Source organism: Chiloscyllium punctatum, chromosome 21 (assembly GCF_047496795.1).
Source record: "Chiloscyllium punctatum isolate Juve2018m chromosome 21, sChiPun1.3, whole genome shotgun sequence".
Taxonomy (NCBI): Eukaryota; Metazoa; Chordata; class Chondrichthyes; order Orectolobiformes; family Hemiscylliidae; genus Chiloscyllium; species Chiloscyllium punctatum.
This window is the reverse complement of record NC_092759.1, coordinates 36,279,600-36,294,376: the sequence shown is the minus strand read 5'-3', so window position 1 is coordinate 36,294,376 and position 14,777 is coordinate 36,279,600.

Below are 14,777 nucleotides of genomic sequence, written 5' to 3'. Positions count from 1 at the left end.
GCAAAGCAAATGGTGTCTCATGAAATTGACTGAGATTTTGTGAAAAAACTGACTAAGAGGATTCATTGAGGCAGAGGTGCACATTGCGATATAGACTTCATTAAGGCATTTGACAACGTTCTCCATGGTAGACTGGTTAACTAGGTTAGTTCACATGGAATGCACATGGAAAACTAGCCATGTGGATACAAAATTGGCTCGAAGGTAGGAGATAGAGGGTGGTGATGGAGGATTGCTTTTCGAACTGGTGGGTTGTAACCAGTGGTGTGCGACAAGTATCAGTGCTGGGTCCACTGTTTTTCATTATTTATATAGATCATTTGGATGTGAACACAGCAGCGATAGTTGGTTAGTTTGCAAATGACACCAAAACTGATGTTGTTGTGGACACACAGAAGGTTTACATCAGAGTACAACGAGATCTTGATCAGGTGGGCTGATCGGCTGAGGAGCAGCGAATGGTGTTTAGTGCAGATAAATGTGAGGCACTGCATTTTGGAAATGCAAATCAGGGCAGGATGTAGACACTTAATGGTAAGGTCCTGTGGAGTGTTGCTGAACAAAAAGGTTTTGGAGTGTAGGTTCAAAATTCCTTGAAAGTTGTGTTACAGTTCGATAGAATTCGGTAGAAGCCATTTGGCATGCTTGCCTTTATTGTTCATTGCTTTGACTCTATGAATTGGGAGGCCATGCTGCTGCTGTACAGCACATCAATTCGGTTATTTTGAAGTATTGTATTCAATTCTGGTCTCCCTCCTATCAGAAAGATATTGTGAAACTTGAAGGGAGACAGAAAAGATTTACAAGGATGTTGCCAGGATTTGAGCTATAGGGAGAGAGTGAGTAGGTTGGGGTGATTTTTCTTGGAGTATGAGAGGCATATGTAGGGTTAGTAGCCATATCTCTTTCGCAAAACTAGAGGGCATGGATTTCATGTGAGACCCAAGGACCAACTTTTTCTAATACAGAATGGTGCATGTGTGGAATGAGCTACCAGTGGAGGTGGTGGTGCCTGTTATGATTACATTTAAAAGGCATTTGGATGGGTACATGAAGAGGAAGGGTTTACATCGAAATGTGCCAAGTGCTGGCAAATGGGACTAGTTTAATTTGGGATATCCCATCGGCATGGACAAGTTAGACTTAAGGGTCTGTTTTCTGTGCTGTACATCTCCGAGAGTCTATGATTCTGTCTGAACTCACACCAGTATACTATTAATTCACCATTGCCGGAAATACCAGCCTATGTTATTTGATGCTATCGAAATGTCTTCACTTCAGCATTTTTAAACATGCGAACACATCCTTCCACAACACTGACTCTGAGTCTCTCTCCATCCGTCTATTTCCCAAATCCCTCCCATTTGTTGCGATATAAACTGTTGGTATTTAAACTGAGCATCAGCTTCCAACATTAAGCAGCTTAGAAACAATGTTCAAAAAGCATTGCGTGTGTTTTATTTGACTTCCCGGTGTCCTGCTCTGTGCTCCATGTTTTGATGCACACCTTTCTAACTTGCTCTGCGCCGATCAACTGAACGCCTGTGGTAATCACTCTCTACTGATCATGTGCTCACTAACACAAGGAATCGCTTGCACTGTTACTGATCCAGAAGAGCCTTCTCAATAGCACTTGAGTGACATTTAACTTAATTCTAGTTTTGGAATGTTCGTGGGAAAGCTGGGGACGGTTTCCTGGAGGCTGTGCTTTAAGCTGCTGTGGAAATTCAGGAAGACCAGATGCTTTGGTGACCCAACTCTGGATGAGTCATGGTGACTGTAGTGACAGCATCTGCAACATGACCATCAAAAGGAGCAGAGACTGCAGAGAGGGGAATATCTTAAAAATGGAATGAGGGAATCACAATCAGATCAGAGAATAACTGCCTCCTATTCCTGTGTCCCAGTCTCGAGCAGTTGAGAGATGGTCTCCTGTTCTTGTGTCCCAGGCTCGAGCAAACAGGTGACGGCCTCCTGTTCCTGTGTTCCAGTCTCGAGCAGTTGAGTGACTCGCTTCTGTTCCTGTGTCGAAGTCGAGAGCAGTTTAATGACTGGCTCCTGTTCCTATGTTCCACTTTCCGCCTGCTGCCCCTGATTAACAGGCTCCAATAACTGTGTGCTATCCTCCTGCTGCCCTTCAGTAACAGGTTCCAATAGCTGTGTGCTCTCCTCCTGTTGCCCCTGAGTAACAGGCTCCAATAGCTGTGTGCTGTCCTCCTGCTGCCCTTCAGTAACAGGTTCCAATAGCTGTGTGCTCTCCTCCTGCTGCCCCTGAGTAACAGGCTCCAATAGCTGTGTGCTGTCCTCCTGCTGCACTTCAGTAACAGGTTCCAATAGCTGTGTGCTCTCCTCCTGTTGCCCCTGAGTAACAGGCTCCAATAGCAGTGTGCTGTCCCCCTACTTCCCCTGATTAACAGGCTCCAATAGCTGTGTGCCCTCCTCCTACTGCCCCTGAGTAATAGGCACCAATAGCTGTGTGCTGCCCCCCTACTGCCCCTGATTAACAGGCTCCAATAGCTGTGTGCCCGCCTACTGCTGCTTCTGAGTAACAGGCTCCAATAGCTGTGTGCTATCCTCCTGCTGCCCTTCAGTTACAGGCTCCAATACCTGTGTGCTAACCTCCTCCTACCCCTGAGTAACAGGCCCCAATAGCTGTGTGCTCTCCTTCCGCTGCCCTGTGTAACAGGCTCCAATAGCTATGTGCCCTCCTCCTGAGTAACAGTCTCCGATAGATGTGCGCTCACACCCTGCTGCTCCTGAGTAACAGTCTCCAATAGCTGTGCCCTCCTCATGCTGCTCCTGAGTAACAGGCTCCAATAACTGTGTGCTCTCCACCTGCTGCCCTTCAGTTACAGGCTCCAATACCTGTGTGCTCATACTCTGCTGCTCCTGAGAAACAGGCTCCAATATCTGTTTGCTCTCCACCTGCCGCTCCTGGGTAACAGGCTCTAACAGCTCTGTGCTCATCTGCTGCTCCTGTGTAATGGAACTGAAGGACTGAATGGCCTTTTCACATTCCATGCAGTTCGTATTGACTGAAAATCTTTCTGCTGTTTTTGTAAAATACCATCAAAATCAGAATGTTGCATTTATATTTTATGTCTCATTAACTTAGCAATCGTGCTAACTAACTCTGCTTTTGTTATACTGGTCTGAGAAGCTGAACGAGTAACAGTTTCAAGAGGCTGATCAGTTCCTCCTGTCCCTCTGTAACAGGCCGAAAGGCCTATGTCTTCCTGTGTCTCGGTAGAAGGCACTTGGGGACAGAATTGTTTCTCCCTGTTCCTGAGCAGCAATTTCAGTGCGCTGAATGGTGCCTCGAAGTTATGAAATGGTTTGATACCAGGGCATTTCAAACTACGAGCAGCATTACTCAAGTATCTAGAAACTTCCCTACAAGGTGTTATATGCATCTGATCTGTTATTCTATCCCTGTTTCCTTTTTACAAACAGGATGGAACATATACAATCCTACAATGTTCCAGCAATACTCCTACATACAAGGAAGAAAGATTAAAAAGATTGAAAGATTTATGATCTATGCCTCGGCAACAGTCATCCACTCAATCCAGACTGAGTAAATGTTCCCTTTTATTGGGATGTGTAAAATGAGGTAAGGAACTGGTTAACTGAAGCTGTTTGTTTGGTGACTGTGATTAATGTCAGTCTCCAGAGATTGTACTTATCCCAGTGGAGGGTTTACATATTTTAATGATAAAATGGACACCGTTAAATGTGTTATCCCATAGTATGAGTGGGTGTATCGCCGACAGCACTCACAGGGATCAGCAGCTGCAGAGACAGGGGAATGGGAGATCTGACTCTGAGAACTTTAGACTGGAATGTAACAACAATGGACAGGAGTTTCTCCTCTTATGTATGGTTTCTTCCTACATATCATTCCTGGCCATTACCGTTGAGGATCGAATATGCACTTTACATTATTCAATATTTTTTTTATCCTGCCCTGGCTATTATTGGTGTACCTGGTAAGTTTCACTGTCCATTTATTATTTGCATTAATCATGTGTGAGTGTATTACTTTTCTTTACATTTACTCTACTGTGTAAACATTCACTCTCCAAACCACCACGAACAACTTTCCTTCTTTCGTTCTGGCGCTGTGCCTTGTCGGTTGACCTACTCAGTTTCAGCTATGGAACACAATTCATTGTATCACAGCCCTAGTTCAATATTGAAAGCTTGGAGGTCACTGTCTTCTGTTCTGGTTACAAACACCATTTCGTTCCTCTGACTTCATCTCATCCCTGGCCATTATCTGAGGCTGAAACAGACGAGTCACAACTATGGTGATCCCTTTGTCCAAGAGCTGATTCCGAACCCATATCTGAACCATTCCTATTTGTAATTGTTAACGTCTCCTGAATATACTTCACTGGCTTATTCTATCTGCGATTTGAACCCTGAGCTATGAAATGTAGTCTTAATGATCCCAATAATCTGCTGCTGACACTCCCAAATTCAAACCTACAAATCTGATTCGGCATTCCAAGGCTCGGTTCTCACCTCACACCAAAATCCCATCATTTCTTTAAGGATCGATTTATATTTTTGCTGGGTCTGGCAATGCCTTTAATTTAATATTTTGAACCACATCGTTTCCTCTGTCTGTGGCACAATCCTCAGTGTCTCTGTATTGATTACCCAAACCCTTGTCACTTGTTCTCATTTAAACTGATTCCCTCCATGTGTGTTCTCTCTCAAACAATTTTCATTTTATCGCCACCAAAACACACACATACGCACACGCATACTCTCTCTCTCTCTCTCTCTCTGTCTCTTTCTCTTTCTCTCTCTCTCTCTCTCTTTTCCAGCAACACATCTTTAAGCTCTGATCTCCAGCATCTGCAGTCCTCACTTTCTCCCAGTTTATGGAGTACCCCACTAGCATGGTCTGGACAGCTCTCCATTCTGGCTAGTTCCTTGTCCCAGCTTGTGGTATCTGGGTTGGTTCTGTGAGGCCGATTCGGATTTTGATGTAACGAAGCATTTCAACTGATCTGCCAATGTTTTTATTTGATGTTCTCATTTTTGTGATTGGACCAACCATTGTCTCACTTCTCCAGTTATTCTCACTCCCCTGTCTCCTTATCCATATTTTCACAACATGTTATCAGTTAATTAATTGTTTGTTTTTCTGTATCGTTCCCTGGTGTTTTATTTTTGGTTTCTGAGTGTATCGAATGCTGACATTGTGAAGCTCGAAAGAATGAAATAGTGTGTATTGGGCAGTTGTTCACTTCCTGGTGTGTCCCATGTGCTTATCTTTGTTGGACAAGGGGTTCCAGTAGCTTTGAGAGATGTACCTGTCCACTCAACGACTGTGTTTGTCGCTCTCAGCTGAGCGTGCAGTCAGTAACACGAGGGAACCCCGCGACAACCATTATAAAGGACAAGGCATCTAACTTGTAACTGAGGAGCTTCTGACTGTCTCCTGTTATTGAATCATTAGTGGATGGGCTTGGGATGGTTTGCAGGAGGTCGTGCTGTGAGCTGACTCTCACATTCAGAGAGACCTGATGATTTGGTGACCCAAATCTGGATGGAGCATTGCGACTGCAGTTGCAGCATCTGGGTCTGTAACATGAACAACAAAAAATGAGCAGAGATTCAGAGAAAGAAAACTCTGAAACCACGGAGTAAGTGTGTGGGGAAAGGAATCTGCCAAATCTGGCTGTGTCTTAACGTAGGTACACACGCCCTCTCGCTCTCCCCCGACATACACCCATGCACCTCTCCCTCTCCTCCCCGCGCACACTCACACTCCCCTCATCCATACTAATAAATCATATTTTCTCAAAAATATACAATTTGTATACAGTCAGTCAATGCGGTATTTTATAAACTCATACTTTGCAAATAAAATCAGTCTGACTCCAGGAGACACAAAGACAGACTCGAAACAAGACCTCACGCCTGTATAACATAATCTGTCCGGAGGGGTCCCTTCATTTACATCGTTAGTACCTTAAGTTATCTCCAGGCAATGACTTGAAATAAATTCTCAGGTTTGCATATTAATCAATCAAAACCTGCACCTCCATTCTAACTGATAAAAGGTTTGGGATACATCTTCGATGTGTTAAATTCACGTCCATGTGTTGTTTCAACCCTTTGATCTTTTCCTTAAAAATTATATGTCTAAGGTCTTCTGCTCTCACTAACACCTGATGAAGGAAGAGCGGGACTAAAGCTTGTGTTTTTCAAAATAAAACTGTATCTTGCCTGGTATCCTGGTATCTTGCCATTTCTAACGTTGTCCAACCCAGTCCAAACCAGCACCTCCATATCATAGCTTTTGTTCATTCGCGCCTCTCCAACAAAATACATTTTCCTTATCCCATTTGCTTTTGTTTTGCATATTAACCGTTTGTGAGGCACGTTATGCAATGCCTTCTGGAAGTCCAGAACTAAGACATCGATAGGATCCCCTTCATTCACCATGTTTGTCAGATTATTTGTTAAAACATAAGTCAATAAAAAACAAACCTGACTTATCCTTCAGTAAATCATGTTGACTGCAATGGATTGTGGTTTGATTTGAACATTTCCTGTTATTAATTCCTTAATTACTGATTTTAACAATTTGTCTTCAATTCCCAATCGTTTGTTCATCCCTTGTCATTCCCTAGTGAAGTTGGCTATTCGAAGTTCTTCCCTTTATATAACCTCGACATTCCCTTTCAATTCACAAGGTTGTAAATGATCTGCTGCAATTGCTGTGTAAGAGGCAAGAGTGGGTGAATGGACTCATTCTGTTTCTGCTTTACACACTTGATGGGCTGAATGTCCTCCTGGTGTTCCTACATTATAGTCTCGATTGACTGAATATCCTCCCAGTGTTCCTTCATTGACTTCTAGATGGCTTACATGTCTTGATCCTGTTCCTGCTGAAGCCACTCAAGGTCCCAATGTCCTTCTTCTGTTGCTCAGTGACAGGTTTGGGGACTTACGGAATCTCCCTGCTGTTAAGTCACATTTCGAGGGCTGAATTGTGCAGGCACGTTGTGTTGCCCACAATGAGTAGCTCAGTGGTTAGCACTACTGCCTCCCAGCACCAGAGATCCAGGTTCAATTTCAGTCAGGAGTCACTGTCTCACATTCTCCCTGTGCCTGCAAGGGTTTCTATCGGGTAGTCCAGTTTCCTCCCAGCCCCACGATGTGCAGGTAAGGTGCATTAGTCAAAGAAAATGCCAGATAACAGAGATTGGGTGGGGAGCAGGGGAATATAGTGTGATTTAAATGTGGTGGTCTTCGGAGGATTAGTTTGCTGTCGATGGGTCAAATGGCCTGCTTCCACGTTGTAGGAATTCTACGTTTAACACCTTCATTGCACAAATCAGTTGGGGGAATAATCTCTGAGTTAATTCCAATTTCCCAGTGAGGAGATAAATTCTGTACACACTACTCCAGATGTGGTCTCACCGAGATCCTGTACATCACCAGCAGCACTTCACCAGCCTGCTGTCAGGTTCCCATCCAGGTTAGAGCAGTCTCAGTTGTTTGGGGGAATACACAGCATTGTTGAAAGATTATTGTCCTTCTCTACTTCACCAGCATAACGGGAGATCTGGTGAAAATGTCATAATGACACTTGAGAGAAATGGGTAGGATGTGGTGAGATGACATCAATGTTGAGATATGCCTCACAAAACATCTCGCCTGAATCTGCCATTAATCTCCCCAGAGCACATGTCACTCAGTTCCACAGAATCTGGTAAGGTGGAGCTCAGAAACAGCAAGCAGAAGCAAACGTTTATGGGAGTTATACCTCAAAGCCAAAATTGTGATACAAATGCTGTTTATATTACAGAACAGGAAATTACATATCCAAGTTTTGTGGGTACTACAATAAAAATGGGTAGCTTTAAGTAATATCGGAACAGTGTTAACCCAAGTGAATTTTAATGCTGGGGAAATGGATTTCATGAGGGTGTATGAGATGGGTTGCTTTAACAGTATTTTGAGCACCAGCGAGATTTCAGAGTGTTTTGAAATTGGTGTTGTGTGATCAGAGAACAGAAAAGAATGACAGGGAAACTAGCCAGTTACTTAGTGTCTGTCTTCATGGAGGAAATAACAAGTGATCATGGGACTTGTGTAACTAAACACTAAAATCATCCATAAAAGTGATGAGGTAGTATTTGCAAACATATGTGGATTGAGGATTGATAAGTCTGACAGACCAGATATAATTCATACTGAAATTTCAGAGAAAGCAGCAGTGCACAGATTGATTGCATTGAGGATCATTGTATTTTTCCATGTCCAATTTGGAAGATAATGAATGCATTCCAAGGATTTAGGAAAGAAAGAGGAGGGAGATTGGAGACCGACAGAGCAACTAACCTGTTATCCACAGTAGGGAATCTGTTGAAATTTATTATAAAGAATCTGATATTGCACACTTAGAGAACAATAGCAAACGTCAAGAGAATGATGCTAGATTTTTGATCGGGTAGTCAAAATTTGCAAACTTTTTGCTTGAAGATAACCCTTGTGAATGTAAACAATGGAAAACCAGTGAATATGCTATAGTTGGATACTCAGGAGGATTTTGAAGAACTCATGCAGTAAGTTAACAGAGAAAAAAAGTACACTAGGAGAAACATATGCAAATTGAGCAAGGTAAAGGTTAGGTTTGATTTTGTTTAAAGAGAATCAGTATATAGGCGGTGTAGAGCTCCATGCTCTCTCTCCACGGATGCTGTCTGACTCACTGTGATATCTACCACGTGTGGGTTTAAGTACAGGTTGCAGCTTCTACAGTAATTTATTCCGACTAGAAGTAAAGACATTCTGCGCGACTTACACAGAGTGTTGGTGAGACTGTACATGAAGTATTGTTTACAGATCTGATGTCCTAATCTAATTAAAATTTCTGACAGAAGAGAGTCTATGGTCCTGTGATTGCATGGTGTGAATATGTATTGGTCGGTTTCTGAAGAGATTATTAACAAGAGTTATAAGTGTGAACTGTCAAAGGAAAAGGTAATAGAAAACAAGTGCAACTTCGTTACAGTCTGAACCCAGAGAATGCAGCATTACAGCAGGGAAGTGACAGAACTATGAAGCAAATAGATTAGTTCTGTCTTCACAGGAGAAAAAAAAACAAACAAGTCAAATCAAACCAGCAATACTGGGAAGCCTTAGTCTCGAGGGATAAAGAATGAGATTAATAAATAAATGTATTGGGATGAATTATTGGGACTTAAAGTATGGTTGAACTCAGCATACAGATGGAAGGTAAGAAGTCAAAATCCAACACCAGAGTATTGTGCTTAAATAAAGGAGACTACAATAGGATGATGGAGGAGTTAGCGAAAATTGGCTGAAAGAATTGAATTTAAGGTGGAACCGTTGATGAACACTGGTTGGCTTTCAATGCAATTTTTCCAAGTGCTCAGTAACAGTATATAAGAGGGAAATGGAAGGACTGAAGGAAAATGGTAATCTGTCGTGGATGTCTCAGAAAATAAGGGAAGCTATGAAATAACTGTCATAAATAATGACAAAGACCACTGGGAAACTAAAAGACTTGGAAAAATATAAATGTCAAAAGAAAGCAACAAAAAAAATCAAAAACATAGGATAGATTATGAGAGTAAACTACCCCAGAATATAAAGACAGGTACCAAAAGATTCTATAAATAAATAAAACAATAATAGTGGCTAAGGTAAGCAATTGTCCTTTACAGGGTGAGAAGTGAGATTCAGTAATGGGGTATGAGCAAATGGCCGAGGATTTGAGCACATATTTTGTTGATCTTGTCTGTGACATACATTAGTAACATGCCAGTAATTGTCAATGCGATGAAGGTAGGTGAGGACCTGGAAACAATCATTCCCACGACAGAGATAGTGTTGATCAATCTAATGGAGCTAAAGGTAGATCAGTCTCCTGGCTCTGATGGAATGCATCACAATTTACTAACAGAGGTAGTGGGAGAAATAATAAATGCATTTGTGTAAATCTTTCGAAATTCACTGGACTCTATTGCACTTCCAGCAGATTGGAAAACAGGAAATCAGACACCACTGTTTAAAAAGAGATGTAGACAAAGGTGGGGAACTATAGACCAGTTAGCCATTAAGTGTCGTGGGGAAAATATTTCAATGTGTAATCAAGGAATAAATAGCAATGCATCTCGACAGGAATCGTCCCATTGGGCTGATATAGGATCAGTTCATGAAAGGAAAGTCATGCTTAACTAATTTACTAGAAATCTATGAAGACATTATGACCAGAGAGACCCAGTAGATGCGGTGTACCGAGATTTACAAAAGGCATTCGACAAAATGCCGCCAAAAACGCTGCTGCATAAGGTAAAGATGTGTGGTTTTACGGGTAATGCATTAACATGGATAGAGGATTGGTTAACTGACAAGAAGCAATGAGTGGGAATAAATGAGTATTTTCTGGTTCCTGATCATTGACTAGTGGTATGCCTCAGGGATCAGTGCTGGGATTACAATTATTCACAGCTTACAAATACGATTTGTAGTTGGACATCACGTGTAGTGTTTCAAAGATTGCAGATAATACTAAAATGAGTGTCAGAGCAAAGTGTGCAGTGGAATGTTAAACTTTACGAAGGAACATAAATAGTTTAAGCTAGTGGGCAAAGGTCTGGCAGACGGAGTAGAATTGTAATAAATGCGAAGTCATCCATTTTGGTCGGAATACCAGTGAAAAGGACTATTACTTGCATGCTAAAACAAATGCAGCATGTTTATGTGCAGAGGGACTTGGGTGTCCTTGTGCATGAATCACAGAAGTTGTCTGCAGGTGCAACAAGTAATTAACGAGGCAAATAGAATTGCTAAAGGGATTGAGTTTAAAAGCAGGGAGGTTATGTTGCAGCTGTACAAGGTGCTGGTGAGACCACACCTGGAGTATTTTGTGCAGTTTTGGTCTCCTCACTTGAGAAACGATGTCCTGGCACTGCGGTGGATACAGAGGAGGTTCACTAGGTTGGTTCCAGAGTTGAAGGGGTTCACTTATGAGGAGAGACAGAGTAGACTGGAATTATATATTGATTGGAATTTGAAAGAATGAGGGAGGATCTGATAGAAACATATATAATTATGAAAGAAATAGATCAGATAGAAATAGAGAGGTCGTTTACAGTAGAAGGTGAAACTAGGACAAGAGGGCAAAGTCTCAAAATTAGGTAGAGCAGATTCAGGACTGAATTCAGAAGGAACGTCTTGACCAAGAAGTTTGTGAATCGGTGGAATTCCCTGCTGAGTGAAATAGTTGAAACTTTGTGATTGAATGTGTTTGAAGCTCAGATCGATAATGTTTTGAGAAGTAAAGGAACTAATGGTTAAGGTGAGCGGACGGGCAGGTAGAGCTGAGGGCATGAAATGATCAGCCATGTTCTTATTAATTTTCCTAGTTCTTATGTAATGGTTCAGCATGAAATGGGAATCATATTTGAGAAACTGACTGGTCTACACATACGGTGAAGCAATGGATGCAGTGCATTTGGATTTTCAGAAGGATTTTGGTAAAGATTCTGGCCTCTTATGCAAAGTCAAATGTTAGAGGGTTGGGCCTAAAATATGAACATGATTTTCGAATGGGAGAGCTGACAGGAAACAGTGAACAGGAATAGAACATTCTGTTTTGAAGTGCAAGGATCTTTGGGTGTCGCAGGGATCGGTGCTTTGGCTCCAGCTATTCCCAATACATCACAAACATTTAGTTGAGAGAATCAAATACAGTATAACCCAGTCTGTTGACGGCACTAAATGATGTCGGATGGTGAGTGGGCGAGGAGTATATTAAAGAAACGCTCTAAAGTGATTGAAGAAACGCTCTAAAGTAGAGTGAAGGGGGAAATGCGTGGCAGATGAAGAGCAATGGGAGTGGATGTGACGGTGTATATTTTGGTGGAAACTATAGAACAGCAACTGATAATTTGAAAATGGATTGGGCGAAACATTTTGATCTTTAAAGTGATTTATACCTTTCTTGGTTTCTTCTGCGCAGACCTCCATGGTCAGTGCAGGGCAGTGAGTTCTGAAGCCATAAGTCAACACTGGGAATGATATTGGCACACTAACCAGTGTACACAAACACACCAAGTAGGTAGCTGTAGCACAGAAAAGTTCAGGATCTCCCAGTACAACAGTCATGAAAGCAATATTGCAAAAACACAAAACAGGGAGGAAGGTAAAGGCTGTGTTGACCATCATTTCAGGAGGATTTGAACACAGTAGTAAGGGTGTCTTCCTGCACTGTACAGGCCCTTGGGGACACGCCCATCTCGAAAATTTTGCAGTATTATGTGCAATGTTGGTCTCCTTACTTAATAAAGGACAAACCTGACATTGAGTGAGAGCAGTGAAGGATGACCAGGCTGATCGCTGGGATGACAGAATTGTTGAGGCAGAAGACTTTGAGGCGACTGGACCTGTATTCCTTGGGCTTTGGGAAAATGAGTGGAGATCTCAATGAAATATTTAAAACACTGACAGGGCGAGACAGATTGGAAGCAACGATGATCATTCCCCTGGTTGGGTTGTCTAAAACAAGAGGTCACAGTATTAGGTACAGGCAGGCTGCTCTGTACTGAGATGAGAGTGGTGCCCTCAGAGAGTGGTGACCCTGGGAAATTCTATACCGCATCAGGCTGTGGAAGCTAAAACACGGCATATAAATAAGGATTTCTCGACACTAAAGGGATCAAGAGACAGCAGGGGTACGGCTGTCACAAGGTCAGAGATATTAGGAAGGAGGTCTCTGCGGGGTCAACAGGACTGTGTTTCCCATTCCCTTTTCCGATACTGAGGCTGCAGCTGGGTGTTCTGTCGGTTTTACCCTTTCAAACCTCGGAGCACATCTGTACAATTTAGTGTCTTGCTTGACCAGTTTAAAGACCATTGAACAGTTGATCACATGTCTGTGTGTCTGAAGTCACTTTTAGGCCAGGCCAGGAAAGCATAGAATTTACCAGAACAGAATTCACTTCCATGAATTGCATTGGGGAAGCAAAATGAAGTTTACAATCGACATTGATTTCATGATCACTGTTACTGACACCAGATTTTAAATCACGATATTTTATTTTATTTTTAACTTCCACCAGCTGCCTGACCATTAGCCTGATCTGGATTAGTAATCCAGTGCCATTTCCATAGCAGCACCATCTCCACATGGGGACATATTGGAAACCACACTGAACAGGTAGTCAGAATAATCTCCATTACAGCCTCACAGGTCATATTCATCTTTAAAGCAAGCATCCATCTATCAAAATGCCTATGTTTAATTCTTTCAAACTCACCATAAGTCTGACCTGTTTACTTCTTAATGTTTCTGAACTGCTGTCTACATGTCTCTGGTACCAATTCATGAGCACTTAAAATAGCTTGTTTGACATCTTCAGGGTCTCTTGACCCTTCGTGTGATACCGGAACAAATACCTCACTTGGCCTGGCTGCCAGTTTAGTCTGAACTAGTATTACCCATCATTACTTGGACCATTCTATCTACCTAGCCAAGTTTCAATGAAACAAAGGAGGCTTCAAAATCTTTCTCATCAAAATGTGGCAGCGTTTTGACATAGCTGTATGTATCTCCAATTGCCTTTTAATCTCCATCCTGTTACTTTGACTTTGTTGCCTAAATCGTACCTCCAAGTTCAACCTCTCGCTCTTTTTGCTCAACTAAAAACCTTCTGTCTCTTTTTCAATCTTCTTCTCTCTATGCTCAGATACGAACCTTCTCCTTCCCTTTTCTCCGTCTCTCTTCTCTCTTGCTTTCTGTTTCTTCCCTCTCTTTCTCTCTTCCTTTGATTATCTTTAAACTCAATTTTCCTCAATTATAATTTAAGTTTTTCTCAGTCTACTGCACTTATCTGTTTCTCTGATACACCTTAGCGTTTGAGTAATTTCTTGACAATTTCAGCTTTACCTTTTTCCTCGGATAAACGCAAATCTATGTTCTTTACTAATTCTAAAGGTTTGGCCTTTATTTTTCTTTCTAAACTTCCTTGTAAAGATTGAGAATCATCTTCAAACCCCTCTTAATTTTTTTAAGAAACATTTCTCTCACTTTTAATTTAACCAACAACAAGTCTTCGAAATTGAATCAGTTGTCTTACTGACGTTTTATTTAAAGATCTTGGACACCAACATGCAAATGTTTTAATATACTGTGCATTTTCTCATACCTCAAATCTATTCAAATCTACCCAAATGACAGTTTGGATCTGCCTAAACCTGTTATAATCGCGAAAGAAAGCCCCCCAAACTGTTACAACACAGGATTAACCGCTCTCCTAATTTAAACCAGCCACAAAGAAATGTTCACCTCATGTCCTAATATCTTAAGTGTCGAGAGGCAAAGATCCATTTACAGAGTCACTATTTAAAAGTAAAATTAACAATTTTGTTATTTAAGTCCAACAGAGAATAATAAAATGAACAACTGTTTATAAATTCCGTGGGTCAAACGTATCTTTTACCTCCCACTCTACAATACTAGTCTGCTGAAACAAAACCCCCAATAAAGGTTTACAAAAATATCATCATGTTTCAAAACCAGTCAGCTTTGTCGATTTTCCTTTGTAGATATTGTCTATCGATTTTACTCACGGTCAGCTTTGATGTTCCGCTGTGCAAACGTCTTCTAGACAGGTGTATACAAAAAGCCCTTCAACTCGCTGTCTATCTTTGTGGATGTCTTTAGCAGTTCTCCCCCTAAATGTTCAAAACATCCAGATCATGACAACAACGCATCGGAT